General features: G+C 47.4%; 1 long non-coding RNA gene across 1 annotated transcript in view; it reads left to right on the top strand.

Annotated features, from left to right (window-relative positions):
• LOC147224826 (uncharacterized) overlaps positions 1-11,418 on the top strand; it is a 30,138-nt gene extending 18,720 nt beyond the window's left edge. Inside the window, exon 3 of the long non-coding RNA XR_015107397.1 lies at positions 10,881-11,418. This is a non-coding gene — a long non-coding RNA (uncharacterized LOC147224826). The remainder of the gene's footprint in view (positions 1-10,880) is intronic.
• The last annotated feature ends 639 nt before the right edge of the window (positions 11,419-12,057 follow it).

Raw genomic sequence — 12,057 nt, forward strand, 5'->3', positions numbered from 1 at the left:
TATTCATTAAAAACACAGTGGGTTAATGCCACCCAGGTGGTCGTCTCCGGCGTACACCTCCCTGTGTGTGGTCCTGACCAGATTCAGACCATCGGCGGCGCGCTCCAACATATTTTCGCTGCCGTTCTAATAAATGGCTTGTGTCAGAAACAGTGTCAGTCTATCGGTTGCTCATTTTGAGTTTGTCTAGGGGCCGCTAGTGGAACTTTGCATTCACCGCTGGTCAGCTCAGTGACTGGCAAAGTCCTGACTTTATTGATTTCTTTCTTCACTGCTCTTTGTCAAAACATCCAACCGCAGCCCTTAAAGACCTCCTCCGCCGCCCGACATCTGCAGCCACACACGACTCCCCTCATAACGGTCGAGTCGGGCATTTGTTTTTGAAGGCGGATGACGGGATGTTAGGCGTTGTGAGTGGAAGATGATTGGGGGAACACAATCAAAACCTCTCTCTCTCTCTCTCTTTCCTTTTTTTTTTTCCTTCCCTCTCTATCTCTCCCTCTTTCCGTTCTGACACAGAGAAAATATTGTCCACCGACTGGATTCACGTTGTGATTCATCGCCCAATTTCAAACTGCCAAGCAGCTAAATTGCACCAGGTCTGCCAAAATTCATCCCAGGAACACGCAGGAGATGTGAAAAATTAAATGTCATCGTGGCACAGTGGAAAACTTTCACCTCTCATCGAGCAGAATATGCTTGCTTCATTCTGTGCTGATGGATGACGGCTCGGGGCTATACTTAACCTACTTAGTAATGTCGTGTACTGCGGAATGTGTTTACTTTTGAAAAATTGTGAGAAAACATAAACTCTATCAGAGCTTGACATCGAGGCATTCTTCCTCCAAATAAAGTGGCTTTTTATGTTGATGCCCGAATGAATTTTCTCCCTCATCAGACGCGTTTGCTGTATATCATGTGCTAACACCGGGGCTGTAAAATAACGCGGGAGAGCCGAGAGAACAAATACCGTTACTCAATATTTAAAGAAAAGCCTGTAACACATTGCCGCTTAAACATCGGGATAAGCTGGGAGTGATTATATTTTTGTCACATGGCTGGTCTCCGGGTGCCAATTTGAGGGTTTATGAAGGAGAGCTATGTGCCGACATTTGAGAAGATAAAGGTACATTATTGAGCATGAATGAGAGAGAGAGGGGGTGAGAGACAATGGGCTGGAGAAGCGGAGAAAGGGATGAGGCTGGGAGGCAGGGAGAGGGTAAGAGGGCTGAGCGATGACTGGCTACTTTAGCAATTAAAATGTGGGGCAAAGACACAGAGGCTCGGTTTGACCGAGAGACTGCGCCATTCATCATCCCAGCTGCCATAAAGCAGCAGTAGATGGAATCTTTGATTTGAGCTTCACAGGAACATAAATCAAAATCCAAACCATGGCCTGTCAGGGCCATCGCCAGAATAACCCATTTGAGAGAGGGAGAGGAGGAAGAGAGGGGAGGCAGGGTTGGAGAGAGTAAACGTAGTTACTTTTCGGGATTTGCACTCCATCCTCGATGCACACACACACACACACACACACGCACGCGCGAGCGCGCGCCCGTGCACGCAAGATTGATACAGTTTACAACCGCACACCTTGGTCTCTCCATATGTATTTGAAGTTCAGACACAGCTGCGGCGAAAGCCGGCACAATATCGAAATCCGGGGATCATTGATCAAGTGGCCGGGTGCTGTCAGTGGCCAGCGGTGTGCCTGACCTGCCCCGCCCTGCCAACATCTCCCGGCCCACCCCCCTCCTCTCTTCATACCCGGGAATACAAGGCGCAGAACAAGGAAGTGAGGTCATGCCGCATGTACACCCATCCATCTAAATAGCATGACAACGACAGCTAATAAATCATTCATTCATTGTTTAATCTATTGTCTGCCCGGGCAAAAGTCATGTGGCTGATATGAAGACAGATTTACCACATGCAGGTGGGGCCCGTCGGAGGGGGGATTTTTGAAAAAAAAAAAAAAAAAATCATTTTTACCGTTACCCGTTTCCCTATCAATTAGTAATGTGTTCATTATACTTCCGAGCAATTAAAAGCTATAGCGATTGAAATAACAGCGAGGGTCTTCCATCAAGTCAACGGCGAAGTAATTTAATACAATTTAGTCACAGTTTTTTATTTTTGGGCCGCAGAAGGCCCCTAAAAAGCACTTTGATTTACCAGCGCGGTTGACTGAGAGACGAATGACTGACTCACCTGCGAAAGAAGAAAAAAAAAAAAAAAAAACAGAAGCTAAAAATACATTCTTTTGGGAGCGGGGAGTGGGGGGGGGGGGGGGGGGGGGGGGCGACTAACTCACTAGCAAGGTCGTGCGAGGTTCACTTTCAATGCAACCCGCAATCCCAGAAGGATGAATATTTAGGTTCATCATCTCCACTCTGAGCCATGTTTAATTCATCGTAATCAGAGAAAGTCTCAGAAAAAGGGGGCGTGTCACGGGCCGATGGAACGATGCCAAGGTAACCCTATTATGGAGGGGTTACGCGGCTGCGTGCGGAATCGATGTAGAGCATATGACCCCAAAACAGCTCAGGACAGGTTAATGAGGCAGCGTTTGGGATCTGAATCTCATTACAGCAGCCGGAGGGAAGGTTAATAAACAAACGGCGTTTACATTAGCCCACCGCCGCGCATGTGCGCTCTGGAATCCCACAGCTCGAAACGCGGTAGATGTCACGACCCGCGTTTTCCCGTAAAGTCCCGGATTTTGCCGTGCCTGGGAGCGCAGACGGCTCTCGGCGTCGACTGAACGACTGAACTCGGGTTCGGGCTCGAAGATGACAAGCCAAGGGAAGACGCGCTTACGTTCGTGCGGCGGGGCGCGTGGCAGACGAAAAGCGGTGCGTGGCACCGCTTGTCTGTGCCCGTGTGCGGAGTGTGGCATTAGTCAGACTGTGTAAAGCCCTACCAGTCAGGCGGGAGATGGGTTGAGGGAGATGAATGGGAGGCAGGTTCACTTTATTACTGTCACTCTGCTCTCTCCCAGGCTGCTTCAACCTCCCCACTACCACCCATCCATTAATCACATGTTACCGCCTCCTCTCCCTCCTTCTCTCACTGTCTATTTCTCCTCCTTCCACCTTCCTATCCCTGCACCGTTGCTACAGCTATCCGTCTACCCCCCGCCCCCCCTACCCCCTCCACCCATCATCCACAATTGCATCACTTTTTCCAAACTCCCGCTGCTCCCCCAGCCCCCTCGCTCCCGTTACTCCCCTATCTCGAGGCGAACTCTGCGCGGTTATGTAAGACGGATCCCGCCTCGCCGATGGCTTTTTCTTTTGTCCGTAAACGCGCGGGCTGTCACGCCGTGAAGGTAGGAGCATTACCCCCGCGGTGATGCCACCGGCTATCCTTCTCTTCAGGCAGCTATCAGACTCTGCATCTCCCGAGGGTCGGCGTCACACAGTTGTGCTGTGTTGATGCTTTTGCTCCATGCTGTATATATATATATATATATATATATATATATATGCATATATATATATATATATATATATATATACAGCCAGCTGGCTGCACCTCCCTGGGGTACCTGTGCGCTACGTGGATACTGACGGGGGGAGGGAGGTTGCAGGGAGACGAGGCCCCTGTAGGCCGGCTCCGCCGCCTCTCCCCGGTTCCTCTCGGCTAATGGGTCGGCAGGGATTTAGGGTAGGGGTGGAGGTGGACAGAGACGGATGGCTCCTGACAAACTCACACTGACAGCCAGTGAATACAGGGCAGCCTAGCAGAAAGGTCAGAGCAGGGATGGATAAAGGACCGCTTGACTTTCAAAGTTCCACCCCTGTTCGGTGCCACCGCACTGTCAGCGCGAGCCGAGCGGCGATCGCGCTCACGGCTCCTCCTCGGTCGCTTTTTCCATACAGATGCGTTATCGCCGACATTTACGGCCTAAACTAACGGGCGAAACGTGTTCGAAACCGTCTCTCCCGGTCAGAGTCCGGTTCTGAATATGGCTCAGCCGCAGAGATTCTCATTAAGTTCTCTCTGAGTCGTTTACCTTTCAGACCAAAGAATCAAACCGGGTCTAAATGAACTAATCTGGCGTTCGCCCCGCAGGCGCAGGCGCCGTATGTGTTTGTGCGTAGGTGATGTGTTTATTGACTCCAGGAGAGGAGTGGATAAGAGGAGAGCCTCTGACTGAAGAACACTGATCCAGTCAGATGTCACAGGCCCTCAGAACTGCCTCTAATGGGGCCCCAGGGACTTTATCTCTCTTTCACCCTGTTCTTTCTCTCCCTGCCTCAGTAGCTCTTTATAGCCTGTCTCTCGGAGTCTATCTGGCATTCTGCACCCGTTACACCCTCTAAATCTGCTAAACTCCAAACCCGCTATGCAATGCAAAGCTCGCCATCGAGGCTGGAAAGCAGGCGCTTATTTGTTTGGAGATACCGGTGTGATCGCGGAGATATCTCGGTAGGAAAATCCGAAAGTGATATTTATGGGTGTGATTTACATATCATCACGGAAAATACATTCATCTCATAAAATGCACACCCAGAGGATATAGATGTATGTATGTAGAAAATTAATGCATAATGTATATATATTTTCTATAAATGTTTCCGTTATTCATTTTTTTCAGCGAAACGTATCACGGGCTTTTTATCGGTATCATGCATGACATGACACGCACTCAAACACTCGTATCAAAAGGCTCTTGTGATATCCGCGAGCGATTCACATTTGAAATTAAAGTGCACATTTCACTTTTTGGGGAACATGAACATTATCGATTCTGTTTAAATTGTAAGTAAGCTGCACTCTCCTGCAGAGGTCTCCTATAATAACCCCAGTTATTTAAATTCCATTATATGAACTGTTCTTAAATGTGTCATTACGGCATAACAGACAACTGATAGTGTAACAGCCAAAACGGACTTGGTAATGATGATGTTATTTATTTAAGCGTTTATCAACGAATAATAAAACAAAATAAGGGTGTTGATTGTTTCAGCGTGGTTTAAAGGTTGCTATTTTCAGTAACAACAGCAGATCAGAAATTTTGAAGCGCCGAATGCTTTGTCGTTGTCGAACAAAAAATCCAATTAAATTGGTTTAGGTGTTCTATGCAATCCTAGCAAACATGAAAATAAATGAAATGAAGAAACAAGTGTTTAACGGCAAGGATGATATACTGTTATTTCAGATCAACAGCCTTCCCGTCGAGCCTTTTTTCAATTTTTATATTTTACAGGTTTTTTTTTTTTTGTTCATTGTTCGTACTGCTAGTATTCAACGGTGATCCAGGCGACGCCATGGTAGACGCCGCTTCTCAGAGGAATAAAACGACCCTTCAAACGTGGCGTCACATTTGAGAGGACTATTTAACAGTAACCGTTGTGCGAACGCGGGCTCCGCTCCGGCGAACAACGACCGGCCTCCCTGCCTTTTCTGATTACGTGTGAAACCGTCGGCACTTCTCCCACATTTGATTTGCCTACTTAGCGTGAGCCTCATCATGTGAGATCAGCGAGGACACCGCTCGTCAGCGGTCCGGAGGAACGGGAAGGGACAGTTCCTGGCAGGGCATCCACTCCTCCCACCGCTCCCAGAAGGCCATGCTTCAGCCAAATGTCCATCAACACCGTCGGGAGGCGTCCATTTTTGAGTCCTCATGTTCTCCATCTGAAGCACCCCTGTCTCTTTGACGAATCGTGTGACCTTTTCCCAACGTCAGGTGTCGCGCCCGGTTACGTCAGGACGACGGCCGGGTGTCAAAATGTGGCCCTGTTTGTGTCCGTGGAGTCTGTTAATGGTTTTTACCCAAAGAGCACCACTTCCGAGCGAAACACAATTTGATAAGAGACGACAGTGGCGACGTGGACGGGGCGGCGTCGGGCTGTTTTCCGGCGAGGGGGCCCTCGCGCGGTCACAAGGATCGGGTCGAGCCGGAAACGCACACTCTCCATCGCCAGAGAAATCACGGGTTTCTCGATATCGTGCGACACGGCAGGGTTTGTTCAAAAACGAACTGGATGTCGTCTCGGTGGAGATGGCGGCCTCCGATTTGCTCGCGCAGAAAAAACTTTACCTCGTATTCACGATCGATGGAACGGAATAGAACCCGAGCGATTTTAAAAAAACAACACGGATGAGACGCTTGGACGCTCATCGAGATTTCACACACGGACCGCAGAGAGAGAGACGTGAGATGTGAGAAATGCGTGACGCATGAAAATGATGATCGCAGACAGGACCGTCGGTAAGTCAGGATCGGGTGTGTGTGAGCAGGAATTAGGTCAGTGATTTACAACGAAAAGAAAGAATATCACGGAAAAGGGAATAATTCAATATGGCTAAAAACAATAGCGATCGTATTCACGCTCGTTGTCGTCCCTGCCAGGAGGTTAAGGGAAGTTCGTTGGCGGTTTGGAGCTTGAAACTTCGATCGTGTTTCACTTTAATTAGTTGTAAATAAAACTAAATTTAGAAAGAAATTTACCAGCTTTTATTTCTTACTTCAAAACCCAAACCCTTTAAAAAAAAAAAGCTGAAAAATACCAATAATAATCAAATGAATCATTCTGTTTTACTATCTATTTACAGGCCCGTTTTCTGGGTATTATATGTTTCCTCTGTCCCAGGGCTATGGTTTGGATCTTCACAGCTGACTTCATAAGCACTCTATTATTATCAAATTCAAATGATGAATAAATGCCAATTTTGATAAAAATCTATCATGGGGTTAAGAGTCCTTTCCTTTTTTCTTTCTTTCATTGGAAGAACATTAGTCCCTCCGGGTTGCTGTCATTTCCAGCAGGCTGTACAGAACGTACCTCCGAGGAGGTTCCAGGGAGTTTGTTCATCCGGTGTCCACGGCAACCATCATGTGGCAGGAGAGCACATGGATGCGATTCAGAGTTAGACGGATGGTGGGAAGCGAAATGAGACATTTTGTTAAATAAGGATTTTGAACGCCTGTCATTTCTATTGGTCTTAAACCCCACCCCCCCGGAAGGCCCTCGATGTCGTGTCATTTTTCAGCTCCGCTTAGCGAGTTGATATATCGTCCGATTTTTTTTTTCACCCTCTTTTTAATTATCCAGCAGTCTTTACACACCGGCCCGTGTCGTACTATTTCTTTTTTTTTTTCCCAATAGGAATCGGAATCGAAATCGGATTCTCTTTAATCGCCAAATGGACAATGTACGCAGGAATTTGCCACGGCATGACAGCAGCCTTTAGAAGAAAATTTAGGATGAGAGAATAAGTTGTCAGAAAAAGAGAGGTTAACTTAGCAATAACTAAAACACACAGGAGTTGTTGGTTATATTCACAATGCTGAGGGATGGGGGGGTGGGAGGATTATGAGGAGGATGATAACCAGAGGGAAAAACTCTTCAAATGTCTGGTTTTGGTCCTGATGGACGTGAACCTGTGGAGGATTTGGAGGATTGTGAACAGTTAATGATCTGGGTGTGACTATCCCTGCTGTCCACTTGTGCAGAACACTCAATGGTGGTCTTGTAGATTTGGGTGCAAACTTTGTGGGACACTTTCATCTTGCTGAGCGGCCTGAGGAAGAAAATCCTCCGGTGTGTGATATGTGAGTCCTCAATGTATATTAGAGTTGGTTAATAACGCTATTATTAACCACAATGACTCTATTCAGCCACTGGGATGACAACGCGTGTTTGAAGGCGGCTTCAGGTTGATGTTTAAGTTAGCAAAAGAACAAATCATTCAAATTTGACATTTATCTTTTAGAGTGTTTTTTTTTTTTTTTTTAAGCGGCAATCATTTCCTCCCATCAATGTAAATGTTATCTCGCGTAAACACGTTCTGCAGCGTGTTTTTAAAAACACCATAGTGCCAAAGCTGATCCCCTCCCGCCCCCATGAGCCCACAGAACACCCTCCACCAGGCAGACACTGTCTGTCTCTCTACTGTGTCATAACCCCTTTTCTTCTCCCTCATTACGTTTCTAAGGGTGGACAAAATACACGGTGCTCACACACCATTGCCTTATCATGTTAGAATTGATGGGGACACCGGGGCCAGCGTCCACTGGCCTCCCCTCAGGCTGACTCTTTACCCCCCGTCGCCGCTGTGCAACCACCGGAACAAGGGGTCAGGAAAAAAAAAAACAACTCAGATCCCGACTCTTGCCAAACTTGAGCGTTTCTTTTTTTTTCTGAGGACTTTGGGCATTTTCAACGCGGGCCGTTTTGCGATCAATGCAGTTGTTTCCTGAAAAGCTTCGAGACAAAAACTAAAATGTCAGCGCCGGGTCTTTTCTTTCTAATTGGACACAGTGAGAAGGGCTTTAAAACAATGCTTTTTTTTTTTTGGTTTCCTTTTTTTTTTTTTTTATTCTCCGGACTCTTGAAAAAAAACCTGCTTGAAAGACCCGTTTGAAGCCTTGAACATTTGTTGTTAATAGGGCAGAACGGCGGGGTGTATTTGATGACCGCAGCAGCTACAGTATGACATCCACAGCCCAACGACGGCTACCAGCTCTGCAAACAACCACCACACCCTCGATCCATTTTTATTGTATTTGAGCAGCAGTGTTATATTTCCTGGCCTCCCCTTAGCACCACACACACAGGGCACTCCAAACAAAAAATCCATACTATCGACCCACCAGTGTCACCACAATTACTCTTCCCAAACAGCCATTGAGGACAAATTACATCTGCACTGCCTTTTCACCCGGTCACTATGGCCGAGGAGTTGCCCCCCCCCCCCCCTCCCATCCTCCCTGCCTCCTCCTCCTCCTCCTCCCGCCTCCCCATCGCCGTCCCCGGGTTCGCCCCCCTGCGCCAGAGTCTGGATGGAGATATGGAGGGAAGGGTCACGACTGGGGGAGGGGGGGGGGGGGGGGCGCTTTGTGAAATATCGCTCGGGCTTATCGCCACTCTGGCAATTTCAAGGCAAGGCGGTTATTCTGCTCGAGCAACCCGGCGCCGAGACGAATCGACCGTCGTTTGCATGTTGGGCGTTAGAATCGGCGATATCCAACTATCGTTCTCCCGCCGGTGGCCGAGCTTGAGCTGACAGAGCTGCTGCTTTCTTGGGGGGGTGGGGTGGGGGTGGGGATTCGGCGCAGGGCCCGGGGCCTCAGGCGGCAAGGGGTAATCTCGCTCTGAGGTGTGAGGAAATCCACTCGCCATGTTTACATGAATACAGAATCCCAACGCCACAACACCCACTCCCCCCTCCCCCACCCCCCCCCACTCCCATATTGATTTTCCTGTCTGTACACACTGCCAAAATCATTTATACGCTATTGGCACTCACGCGAGCAACAACCAGCGTTTAATGCTCTTAGCTATTAAGTTTCTTTGCGAGTAATCTCAGAGAACCCCCCCCCCTCCCCTTCGACGGCAGACAGGCTGATTGAATTTTCCCAATGTACTGACGGCCCGGGAGGACATTTAAATAACTTCCAGTGCAGGTGGCAAATACCTGGGCGTTTGATTCCTTTCCAGGGCGGCTTGCGGGTCCCCCACCCCCCCACCCCATAGGAAACGGCATCATCACTCACCGCCCACACACACACACACACACACACACACATAAAAAACCTTTCATTTTTAACAATGAGAGAATCCAAAGGTTCCTATTCTCACTGTAATGGCATCGATGCCATTTGCCGAGTATCTCCCCTCTCAGGAGACTCTTCCCGGCGAGGCACATCAGCAAGCTTTTGCGCAATTGTTTCCAGAGGCAGTTATCGGGGGTTTTACTTGAAAAATATCGAGCGCGCTCGCACTCGTAAGGTCAGTATTGATATTAAATGTTTATCATAAACATGTTTCGAGATTGGAAATTCAGCTTTAGCTTCATTATTTGTCGCAGAAGTGCAGGGGAGACGCCCAGAGTACGCCGGGATCAGAAATATGGGATAAGAATGATATTAGAAAAATGAAACAATATGTGTATAAATGTGTGGGTGAAACTATATGTGAATTAATGACTGAAAAGGGATTAATTCAAAGGATATATGCACAGAGAAGGCCCTTGTCTAGCAGGACAACACATATGCGATGGCTCATTTTAACAAAAGCGCAATAAAGCTGCAGTGCCTTGTATATCAGATTTTAGAATATAAATGGCATTCATAAATTTATCTTTCAAATTGTCATTAGGAAATAGCAATACGAAAGGCATTAATATAAAGAAAAAATGTCGTAAAGGGGGAATCCATCTTGGTCTCGGTAGGAGAACCGTGCAAAGCCGTACATCTGCAAAAAACTCATATTTCGGGACTCCAGCGGGGAAGATATTGAGCAGGCGTCACTTTCAGAACATCTATGTCTCGTACAATGAAACTCAAACTCGCAATTGCACCTGCTCTTTCTCCCTTTTCCTTCCTTTTTTTTTAATCTCCATTTAACCTTTTTTTTACACGGCAATAAAAAAAATAACACAGTCTCCAAATCCGCTCTTCAGATCCGGCGTTAATGCACAAATCTGCATTAGAACACTAAAGCCCCACCTATCAAGACAGTGCGCGGATGCATATGTGTGTGTGTGCGCGCATGTGTGTGTGAATCATTCATGCATCTGCGAGAGTGTACTTGTGTGATATATGGCGATCAGTCGCAGGAGGGGTTTTTACTGTGTGATTATTTCTGCTGTGACACTAACGAGCTTCGGCTGCAGATCCGCTGCAGACCAATTACACCGGCGAAGGGGCCGCGCGCTTATTACAGTCAAATAACCGGCAGGTTTTACCCTCCGTGTTCCTCCCTGCCACTACACTCATGAACATTTGTGGTTTTCGCTGCTTTTTATTTTTTTTTTCTCCGCGCATTACCAAGATGGACAACGGGGCTATTGTCTAAAGCGCCGGCGTCTGTATCGGGGACTGCCGGCTTTGTTGATTTATCATTCCTGCATTGTCTTGCTAGCGCAGGATCGTGTCACCGGGGTGCAACAATATGCCACGTCTGAGCGTGCCAGATTGCGGCCGAGGGATCTCTGCCGAGGGAGGAACGAGAGGATGAGAGCACGATCGGAGGATCAGAAATTCGCCGTCCGATGGTCGTTCCCGACCGTGCAGTCGGCTCCTCGCACTAAAAGGCGAGGGATGCGGTCGCGGTGATCTTCTGATACCGTACGTGTAGTTGCACGTGACACGCTCTAATCACCTTAATCATTTCCTCTAATTACCTGCAAAGAGCTAATGAATTCCTCAGGAATCCTATCGCGTCGCGAACGTGTTCACATTCCACGTCCGTTTTGCACGGCTGCCATTAATTTGCTCATAAACAAATACAATTAACATAAAATCTTTCATTACGGGCTCGTATATCAGGTTCGGTCCCTGGCGAGGCCGGGAAAACGAGCACGCACACACACATACGCGCACAAAAAAAGGCATTATTTTGTAAGATTTCCTCCCTCGCTTTGGAAACGTAGTGACATTAACCCTGGTTTAGACCTACAAAATCCATTACAGAATCATGGTTTGTGGGCATGCTTGCGTGTGCATGCATATTTGTGCTGTTTTTGTTTGTATGTGTTGCAGAAGTTAATTTTTTATACGTTTTCCAACCAAGGTCGTCTGCAGACGGGGGGGACAATGGACTCCGTCCTGGGTGGACCGATGATGAATGTGTACATTTCATGACAACAAAAGCATAATGACCTTATTCGATAATGAATGGATTCATCATTAAAAATCTCTGGCCTGCGGCAAAGTCTTTTTTGCATATTCTGATGTCACCTCCTCTCTTAGCATCACATGCACACAGAGCCTCTGGTGGGCAATATGTGTGTGTGTGTGTGTGTGTGTGTGTGTGTGTGTGTGTGTGTTTGCCCGCACGTGTGTGTGTGTGTGTGTGTGTGTGTGTGTGTTGTACTTGAAAAAAAAAACAGTTTTCCTTCTTCTCAACCATGTGAAACCAAGGTTTCATATCTGCATGTTCTAAAAAACTTGATAAGTAATGCAATATTGTTGTCACATTAAACACAAGACACAATACTGTTTTAAGTTCAATAGTCACAAAGAGACGCACACACACACACACATACATACACACACACACACACACACACACACACACACACACACACACACACACA

The sequence above is a fragment of the Fistularia commersonii genome, chromosome 17 (assembly GCF_037954325.1).
Source record: "Fistularia commersonii isolate RoL2024-O1a breed Wild chromosome 17, RoL_Fcom_v1.0, whole genome shotgun sequence".
NCBI classification, from domain to species: Eukaryota; Metazoa; Chordata; class Actinopteri; order Syngnathiformes; family Fistulariidae; genus Fistularia; species Fistularia commersonii.